Raw genomic sequence first — 10931 nt, 5'->3', positions numbered from 1 at the left:
TTGGTGGAGGATGGTTATTTGGGCATTGGAAAGCACTGTAGAAAATTGATACCATTTGGACATGCCAAAGTGGTACTTCCTTCACAATGCTCTTCTATGGACAAAAACTTGGGAAAACTAGTGAGAGAAATTGGATAAATGAAATGAGCTCAAATTTGATGTAGGTAAGTTACATAGGTATGGTCATGCCTTGGTAGATTTTCACATCATTTTGGTAAGCCTAGCTAGTACTTACTTCACAAAGCTTCCCTCGAGGTATAAACTTTGGAAATTTCCTGAGAAAGATTTACTAGGAAAATGGAGCTGAATATTATCATGTGGTAATGATTTGGGTATGGAAGAGTGCCCAAAGAGTTTGAGGGTAATAGGAGGGGTCTAGCTAACACTTGCTTTGCAACGTGCCAATCTGGCCATAAAATATAAATTGAACCTGGGCTCACATAGATGATTTGACTGAGCTGCACTTTGGAGGAGGGTGGTAATTTGGGCATATGATGGAACTGTATAAATTTCATGTCATTTGGATATATAAAAAAGGTACTTCCTTCACAATGCTTCTAGGTGGACAAAAACTTTGCTATTATAGTTGGATCTTGATGATACGATCTTGATGTATCGCGAGCTTGATGTATCGCAAGGTGATACGATCTTGATGTATCGCGAGCTTTTCTATTATAGTTGGATCTTATGTTTCTCCTCCCCCTCTACTCTCTGGTGATGGATTGAGTTTCCCCTTTGAAGTAATCTTATCGGATTGAGTCTTTAAAGATTTGAGAACACTTGATGTATGTCTTGCCGTGTGTATCTGTGGTGACAATGGGATATCACGTGATTCACTCGATGTATGTTTTGGTGATCAACTTGCGGGTTCCACCCATGAACCTATGCATAGGGGTTGCCACACGTTTTCGTCATGATTCTCCGGTAGGAACTTTGGGGCACTCTTTGAGGTCCTTTGTGTTGGTTGAATAGATGAATATGAGATTGTGTGATGCATATCGTATAATCATACCCATAGATACTTGAGGTGACATTGGAGTATCTAGGTGACATTATGGTTTTGGTTGATTTGTGTCTTAAGGTGTTATTCTAGTACGAACTCTAGGGCTGTTTGTGACGCTTATAGGAATATCCCAACGGATTGATTGGAAAGAATAACTTTGAGGTGGTTTCGTACCCTACCATAATCTCTTCGTTCTTTCTCCGCTATTAGTGACTTTGGAGTGATTCTTTGTTGCATGTTGAGGGATAGTTATGTGATCCAATTATGTTAGTATTGTTGAGAGGACTTACACTAGCGAAAGTATGAACCCTAGGCCTTGTTTCAACACATTGCAATACCGTTTACGCTCACTTTTATCATTAGTTACCTTGCTGTTTTTATATTTTCAGATTACAAAAACTATTATCTACTATCCATATACCACTTGTATCACCATCTCTTCGCCGAACTAGTGCACCTATACAATTTACCATTGTATTGTGTGTGTTGGGGACACAAGAGACTCTTTGTTAGTTGGTTGCAGGGTTGCTTGAGAGATACCATCTTCATCCTACGCCTCCTACGGATTGATAAACCTTAGGTCATCCACTTGAGGGAAATTTGCTACTGTCCTACAAACCTCTGCACTTGGAGGCCCAACAACGTCTACAAGAAGAAGGTTGTGTAGTAGACATTAGCTGTCTGAAATGATGGTAGGAATGGCAGACATCCGCCGCGCAGGCTCACCGGGAGGCGAGACAACTGTTGACCACAGCTTGTCTCCAACCAGCTTGAGCTACCGGTACGATCTGCACAGACTTGGTTTCAGGGACTAGGTCTATATGAGATGTAGGATCCTGTTATCCGCGCTGCTCTAGTTTCTCATCCACCTTGGCCGCTTGGGTTAGATCAACATGCACTACAAGAAATATTTCAACTTGTGACCTTGACTATTGGTCACGGAATGGTCATTATTTTCCATTTGTGACCTTTTTGTGACCAAAAACAGATGGTCAAAAGCTGACGGTCGTAAATTGAAATTAATGACCTTCTCTGTAAGAAGGTCGTAGACGTTTACGACCAAAATATGCCTACTTTTTTGTTTTGGTCACCAGCAGCCTCCCCAAGCCATGTAGGCATCCGACGTGGGAATCTGATGTGGCACAAGAATCAGCCCGGTCCAATTCGGTGTTTTACATGGGCCGAGCCCAATAATTCAGCCTATTTGTGTTTTTTCTGTCTTTTTTTATCAGGTTCATGGGCCAAGCCCGATATTGCAGCCTTTTTATTGTTGGGTCGTGGCCTTCTTATCATCAATTGATTTTCTATTTTTATATCATTATATTTTAGAGCTGGTCCCACTAATCAGATGGGTCCCACTACTCATAATGCCATACATTGGTCCCACATGTCAAAAATTTCAAATTTTCTCAGATTATATTCACAAGTGGGACATAAATTGGTCCACCTGGTCAAGTTTCCATTTCACATCTTTTTAACATACATAATTGATCAAATAACACTACAGTAGCCTTTTACAATCCGTTACAAAATTACAATTTATAGTCTACTACAGAACCAAAAAACTCTTCCTAAGTAGGGCTTCGCTGCTTTGCACTTGGCTTCACGGCTTCACACTCAAAAATATTAGGCCTGGAGCTCCTGTAAAAGGGTGAACTTAAAGGCAAAAAATTAGGCCTGAAGCTCGTGAAAAAGAGTGAACATAAAAAGCTACCAGCTTAAATAAAGAAAAACAAGTAAGAAAAGCACATATATGTTGTCCCAGGAAGGCAAACGCATAGAACAGCAAGAACAACAGGAAAATTGCACAAGAATAGAGCATAGAAGCAGACTAATTATATGGAACCAAAAATTGAATCATTGCAGATCAGATTACACAGGAACAGAATGTAGAAGCAGATTATATTGAAGAAAAAACCAAATCATTACGGAGCACATAATAATACATGAAGAGAAAGAAGCAGCTATATATGCCAAAACTAGACAAACCGCAAACAACAGCAGAACGGCAGAAGTAGCCCTATTTGCATCATGTTGAACAGCACAAGCAGCCATATATGCATCACAAAGAAAGAACACTCGACATCCAACACTGAAGACATGCATTGCAATGATTTCTAAGAACATCTAGCATACTAGTTTCCACAAAGAGCATAAGTAAACATGATACAATATCATTTGCATCTCATCAACCAAATTATTCAAGAAGCACAACATGCACATGAACAAAGACAGGTTCTGGGTCCTATTTGATTCACCTAGTTGATTAGGGCGGCAGAGCGGGAGACAAGCTCAATGTCGTTCCCATCGAGGATGATCTTATCCTTGACCTTCTCGGACTGCAGCTCCACCAGATGCGGCAGCAACACCTCTGACAACCACAGCAACAGCAGCAGCACCGCCAATAAGGACCTGCTTGATATTTCATATCATCATTACAGAAGAAAAAAAATGAAGACACAAGCACTCATAATTTCTAACAACAACAATCATCATCAGTTAAGCACATAGTGAGCAAGAACAAACAATGAATCTTGCATCCATAGTATCTCCTATCAATTTCAATAGTGCAAAATCAGCACACTTCAACATAAGCTCATAAGTTAAGCACTTGAGCCAAAAAAAGAAACACCATCAGACCAACCAAAATACTAAAAAAACTACATGTTTAATCAGCTAAGCGTATAACAAATTTAGGATTAGCACATGACACCACAACAAGCACATCAACATGCAACAGCTATCGGAGATGATGCTCTAAGCTGGCAACATCACACAAACACTGGCGGCAGCTTAGCATATATAGCAGGAGCGGTGTTTGCTGACCTACTGCCGAGGAAAACACAATTATCTCGACTCCATACAAACACTATGGAAGCAGACTGCTACAAAATAGGCAGCCTAGCCACCTCATACAAACAAAGAGAGAAGCATAACAGAAGTGCAGAAGTATGTATTACTAAGTAAATGTGTAGACAGTGGAGTGGAACATGCATATAAATTTCACTGGATATGATCACAGATTTATATGAGGTGTGCATCTAAATTTTACAGGATAGGATCATAGAATCGCACAACCATTAGGCCTACCAATCACTTCAACCCAAACTAAAAATAGCAGAACTACATGGGAAGTTATTTATGCTGTAATTTTACTAACAGGAGATCATACAGACCCATATAGACCTACTTCAGTACTAATTTGTGTATATATAAGTCCCAAAGCCGGTCCAGTTTGAGAACTTAAGATTGGAATTTGAACATTCTAAATTTCACAGTTAGTTGAGGCTAACTTATTTAGATGTAATGTAACAATTGAGACATCAATGGGGCACAACTTAGTTAGCTACTAATGTTCAGCAAATTCAAAGATTTTGACCAATTCTTCCAGGGTCACTGACAGAAGGTCATAAGTTGACATATTTCTTATAGTGATGGCAATGAGTTGTTTGTCAGATTTAGTAGGCATGATGATGGAGAGGGTTTTCGTGCATTGCAAGGGCATAGAACAGGTTGGCTGATGTTTGTTGGAGTTCCTTTGGGTTACCGTAATGAGGTCAACTTAGGCGAGGTCGTGGGTACGTTTGGTCAGTTTCATTATTGGAATCATCAAGATGATATGCTTGTAAGATCTCTCATATATGCCTCTTTCCCTGATAATCAGCTAGTTCCACGTGATGTGGTTTTTCGTCAGTTTGCAAATATTGGTGGAGCAGTGGTTTCATGGACTGCATTGGTTTCTATTCTGACTGCCGATTTTGCTGAGCAATTACCACCTGATGAGGATGTTATGCTAGTGGATGGAAATCCACATCCAATGCCAGGTGAGCTGCAACCACCTACGAATTTTTGGGTTCTGCTACCGTACCCTGCTCTCGGGTGGAATGATGTCCCTCAACCAGCTGAACCAGAGGAGCAACCGCAGCCTAATCCACAAGATTTACATGGCTGGGGGCATGACAACAGTGAGGATGAGGTTCAACAAGTGCAACCACAGGTCCAGGAGGCTAACTCTGTGGTTTTAAACCCTTCTATATATGGGTTCAAACGAGTGTAGCGACCCGACCCGAATGGATCAAGTCTACTGTGCTCCGGTGTCATCCCTAGATCAGTAATGCTGACAGCACACAGTACTTTGAAGGATTTATAGCAGAGTGGCAATCACACACTTATTACATCGATGTCTCAAAAGAGAACTTATTACAATAAATATGGCTTAAGGCCATCTAATAACGATAACACCGGAAGACTCGGAAGATAAATGGGTCCGTCAACTCCAACGGCATTACTGAGTATAGAACCACGACCTAAAAGCACCTTACTCGTCGTCTGAAAAGTCTGCAACATGAAAGTTGCAGCCCGAAAACGGGTCAGCACATGGAATATGCTGGCAATGTAACACATAGAGAGTAATGGAATGAAACAACTATACTATATGCATATATGGCTGGTGGAAAGCTCTATGGTTAGAGTTTTGCGCAAAGCCAATTTTTCCCTACTGCAAAGGAATAAATTTATTTAACTATCATGGTAGTTGTTAAACATCGAGAATGGTTGACAGCATTCCGATCCCAATTAAGTAATTAAAACCCAACAACATTAATTAGAAGTAACGTGATGAGATTCACATGATATTCAAGTACTAGATACTCAAGTTGTCCATAACCGGGGACACGGCTAATCATGATTAGTTTTTACACTCTGCAGAGGTTTGCGCACTTTTCCCCACAAGACTCGATAGCCTCCGTTTGGTTTCTAGCACTACAGGGTGTTTGAGAAGACGGATGACCGAGACACAGTCTTTCAGAAGCGCTAGCACCTTACGATTGGGTAGACCGTACCACCTACATCCCCTACATCTGCTAGTCTACCACTGTAAGAGTTCGCACGATTTAGTCAACTATGCCAAAGCCCATAATGGCTTGTGGCTGCACACGGAAGTTACTAGCATGAATGATCTTATGATCCCTTTGAGCCTGGGTGGCGGTCCGAAACAAAAACAGGCAAGTCCTGATAGACATCAGGTGCCTCAATCCACCCAGATGTGTGTTAGGTTGCCACCTTAGATAAACCATTAATTAACAATCTCGCATCTGTCATGGATATCACTCACCCAATCCACGTCTACTAGCATAGCATGGCATAATAAGCAAACGTAGAAGTAACTCCCAAAGGTTTGATAATAAACAGGTAATAGGTACTACCTCATCTACTTCCCATCCCACAGTTTAATTAGATCCTAACCATGCAATGTGTGAGGATTGATCTAATGCAATAAAACTGGGTTGCAGAAAAGGTATGATCAAAGTGTTACTTGCCTTGCTGATGATCCGCGAGACCTAGGGTTTCGAAGTAACAAGCGGCGCAATCCGGGTGATCTATCGCAGACAAACAACAAGCACACAATAAGTACTCATCTAATGCACAGGTAAAACTCGAACAAGAGAATGAACCAGAAAGTTCAACTTAAGAACTCCGGTTGCAAAGAAAGAAAGAACTGAACAGACGACGGGAAAACAAACGGCGGAAGAAAGCAACTCGGTTCTAGCAAGTTGAAACTAGGTCAAATTTTACTGTAGCAAAGGCTTGTTCAAGTTGATTAGATGGAACGGCGGTTTCGAAACGAAACTCCAGGCGCTTGAATCACCTGATTCCGATAAACGAGCGGGAAGAAAGACTAGAACGAAGATCGGATCTGAGATCGCGATCGCGGAATAAAACTGACGAAAAGAAAGAGACGAACGGTTAAACGAACGGGCGTCGTTAACCGGAAAAAAATCAGTGATCACGTTCGTTGAGACGAACGGTCCGAAAGAAGAAAGAAAACCGATCTAGGGTTTCGGAAGAAAACCGAAACAAAGCCGGAAGAAAAACCGGAAGAAAAAAGAGAAGAACCGGAACGGTTTTCTAGAAGAAAAACCGAACCGAGGAAAAGAAGAGGTGGCGCAGCTACCTCGGGAGGCGGGGCTCCGGGCGGCGGCTTAGGGCGGCGGCGGCGGCTTAAGGCGGCGGCGGCTTGGGGCTTGGGGTGGTGTGGGGAGAGGGGGGGTTATCGGGGTATTTATATAGGTGGGGGGGTTTTCTTGGGGGAGGGGGCAAGCAATAGGAGGGGGGGTTAGAGTCCTACTAGGACTCGGCCTAGTGGTAGCGCAAGGCAGGCGGCAGGGCTGGCGGCTGCGGCTGGCGCATGGGGTGGCTGGGCCCTTGGCCCAGGCGGGCGCAGCGGTCTCCCTTTTTTTTAAATAGTTCTGCGCGCAGAAAAACAAAGAAAAAGAAACTAAACGAATCCCAAAAATTCTAAAGTAAATTTTCCCCGACTCCTAAAATGAGTCGAACAAAATGAACTTTTCTCCGGGCCTAAAATGCAATTTTTTTGAAAACGCGCATTTTTCCCTATCCAGACAAAAGCAAACAAAACTCCGGCAAAACCAAAACTTGAGTTATTCATTAAATCTTCATTTTTCCTAACTTTGGGAAAGTCATATTATTCCCTCTCTCATATTTTTGATATTGGAAAAATAATTGAAGATGAAATAAATAAATCAAATGATCCTCTTTTCAAATTTGAGAAAACTCTCAAATATGGAAATAACGAAATCTCCTACTCTCTCCGTGGGTCCTTGAGTTGCGTGAAATTTCTAGGATCAACTAAAATGCATGAAAATATGCTATGCATGATGATCTAGTGTATAACATTCCAAATTGCAAATTTGGGATGTTACAAACCTACCCCCCTTAAGATGAATCTCGCCCTCGAGATTCGGGTTGGCTAGAAAATAGGTGAGGGTGGTCCTTGAGCAAATCTTCTTCTCTCTCCCAGGTAGCTTCATCCTCTGAGTGGTGGTTCCACTGAACTTTGCAAAACTTGATGACCTTGCTGCGGGTGACACTGCTGGCATAATCGAGAATCTTGACCGGTTTCTCCTCATATGTTAAGTCATCCTTCAATTGAATCGCTTCAAGCGGCACTGTATCTCTTAGCGGTATCTCCGCCATCTCGGCGTGACATTTCTTCAGCTGAGAAACATGGAATACATCATGAACTCCTGACAGTTCCTCTGGTAATTCCAACTTATAAGCGACTTCTCCCATACGTTGCAAGATCTTATATGGTCCAACGAAACGCGGTGCTAATTTTCCCTTAACTCCAAAGCGCTTAAATCCTCGAAGTGGGGATACTCGAAGGTAAACTCTGTCTCCAGTTTCGTAAACTGTCTCCTTGCGTTTTGAATCTGCGTAGCTCTTCTGCCTGGTCTGGGCTACCTTGAGCCTATCGCGAATCAACTTAACTTTCCGTTCAGACTCCTTAATCAAATCTGGTCCAAAGAATTGACGGTCTCCAACTTCGTCCCATGACAACGGTGTCCTGCACCTCCTTCCGTATAAAGCTTCGAAAGGTGCCATCTTCAAACTGGTTTGGTAACTGTTGTTATAAGAAAACTCCGCATACGGCAAATTATCATCCCAGCTAGATCCATAATCTAGTGCACAAGCTCTCAGCATATTTTCCAAAATCTGATTGACTCTCTCGGTCTGTCCATCTGTCTACGGATGAAAAGCTGTGCTGAACTCTAGTCTAGTTCCCAAAGTTTCATGCAACTGATTCCAAAACTTTGAGGTAAATTGGTTTCCTCTATCTAATACAATACTCCTCGGAACTCCATGCAAACAAATGATCCTAGTCATGTATATCTTTGCCAACTTAGCACTGGTGTAAGTGGTCTTAACTGGAATGAAATGTGCTACCTTTGTCAAACGATCAACTACTACCCATATCGAGTCATAGCCGGCTTTCGTCCTGGGTAGTCCTGTGATAAAATCCATGCCTAACTTATCCCACTTCCATTCGGGTATCGGCAATGGTTGTAACAATCCGGCTGGCTTCTGATGCTCTGCCTTTACTCTCTGACAAACGTCACAAACTGCTACATATGCTGCAATATCCTTCTTCATTCCGGTCCACCAGAATGTTTCCTTCAAATCCAAATACATCTTGGTATTCCCTGGGTGAATCGAATACGGTGAATCATGTGCCTCGTGCAAAATCAACTTCCTAATCTCTGGGTCATTGGGCACATAAACATGGTCCTCAAACCATAAGGTATCGTGCTCATCCTCACGAAATCCCTTTGCTTTTCCTTCGCTCAATTTCTCTTTTATAGCAGCGATCTCCTTGTCAGATTTCTGAGCTTCTCTGATCTTATCCATCAAAGTTGACTGAATCTCCAATGTTGCTACATAGCCTCTCGGAACTATTTCCAAACATAGCTCACGAAGGTTTTCTGCTAACTCCTTTGGTACTTCTCCCGTCACTAGGGTGTTGACATGGCTCTTACGGCTCAATGCGTCAGCTACTACATTAGCTTTTCCGGGATGGTGATGCAATCTCATGTCATAATCCTTGATGAGCTCCAACCATCTCCTTTGTCTGAGGTTCAACTCCTTCTGCGTGAAAATGTACTTCAAACTCTTGTGATCCGTGTACACCTCAGAATGATTTCCAATGAGGAAATGTCTCCACGTTTTCAATGCATGCACTACGGCTGCTAACTCCAAATCATGCGTGGCATAATTCAACTCATGAGGCTTCAGTTGCCGTGAAGCATAGGAAACAACTCTCCCTTCCTGCATAAGCACTGCTCCAAGTCCTCGACGTGAAGTGTCGCAATACACCTCATAATCCTTGGTCTGATCTGGCAAAATCAATACTGGTGAGGTAACCAAGTGTTTATTCAATTCCTGGAAACTAGCCTCACATTCCTCAGTCCAGTTGAACTTAGTATCCTTCTTCAACAATTCAGTCATAGGCTTTGCAATCTTTGAAAAGTTCTCAATGAACCTCCGGTAGTATCCTGCGAGTCCAAGAAAACTCCGGATCTCTCCAACTGTCGTTGGTGATTCCCATTCGGTTACGATCTCAACCTTAGTGGGGTCAACTGCTATACCTTCTCCGGATATAACGTGTCCGAGGAATCCAACTTCCTTCAACCAAAAGTCACATTTGCTGAATTTGGCGTATAACTGATGTTCCCTTAGTTTCTCCAAAACCAAACGCAAATGTTCCTTATGCTCCTCTTCATTCTTTGAATAAACTAGGTTGTCATCAATGAACACTACGACGAACTTATCCAAAACTCCATAAACAATTTGTTCATCAGGTTCATAAAATAGGCAGGTGCGTTAGTCAATCCAAATGACATAACGGTATACTCATACAGTCCATATCTTGTGGTGAATGCTGTCTTAGGTATGTCCTGCTCTCGAATCTTCAATTGGTGGTACCCTGATGGCAAATCGATCTTGGAAAACACTTTAGCTCCTTGCAAACAATCAAACAGATCATTAATCATTGGCAGTGGATACTTATTCTTGATGGTTACTTCATTCAATCCTCGATAATCAACAACCATCCTTAATGATCCATCCTTCTTTTCCACTAGAAGTACGGGTGATCCCCAAGGTGAAGAACTTGGGTGAATGTAACCTTTATCCAATAACTCCTTAATCTGATTCTTAATTTCCACCAAATCCTTTGCTGGCATCCGGTACGGTTGCTTCGATATTGGGCCTGTACCTGGCAATAACTCAATCAAAAACTCAATGTCTCTATCCGGTGGCATGCCTGGCAATTCCTCAGGAAATACATCAGGAAAATCCTTTACCACTGGTACTTCTTCTTGCACAACTCCTGTTAGGCAGTTTACTTGTGTCCTGTTTGGCACATGCCGGGATACATACTTGATCCTTCTCCCTTCTGGTGTGGTAAGAAAAATTGACTTACTAACACACTCAATATTCCCTTTATACTTTGACAACCAATCCATGCCTAATATCACATCCAATCCTTGTGATTCCAATACTATTAGGTCTGAGGGAAAAACATAGTTACCAATCCTTAATGGTAACCGATCACACCATAGTCTTGCCA

This window comes from Triticum urartu, chromosome 6 (assembly GCF_003073215.2).
Source record: "Triticum urartu cultivar G1812 chromosome 6, Tu2.1, whole genome shotgun sequence".
NCBI classification, from domain to species: domain Eukaryota; kingdom Viridiplantae; phylum Streptophyta; class Magnoliopsida; order Poales; family Poaceae; genus Triticum; species Triticum urartu.
Note: the sequence above shows the minus strand (reverse complement) of the source record.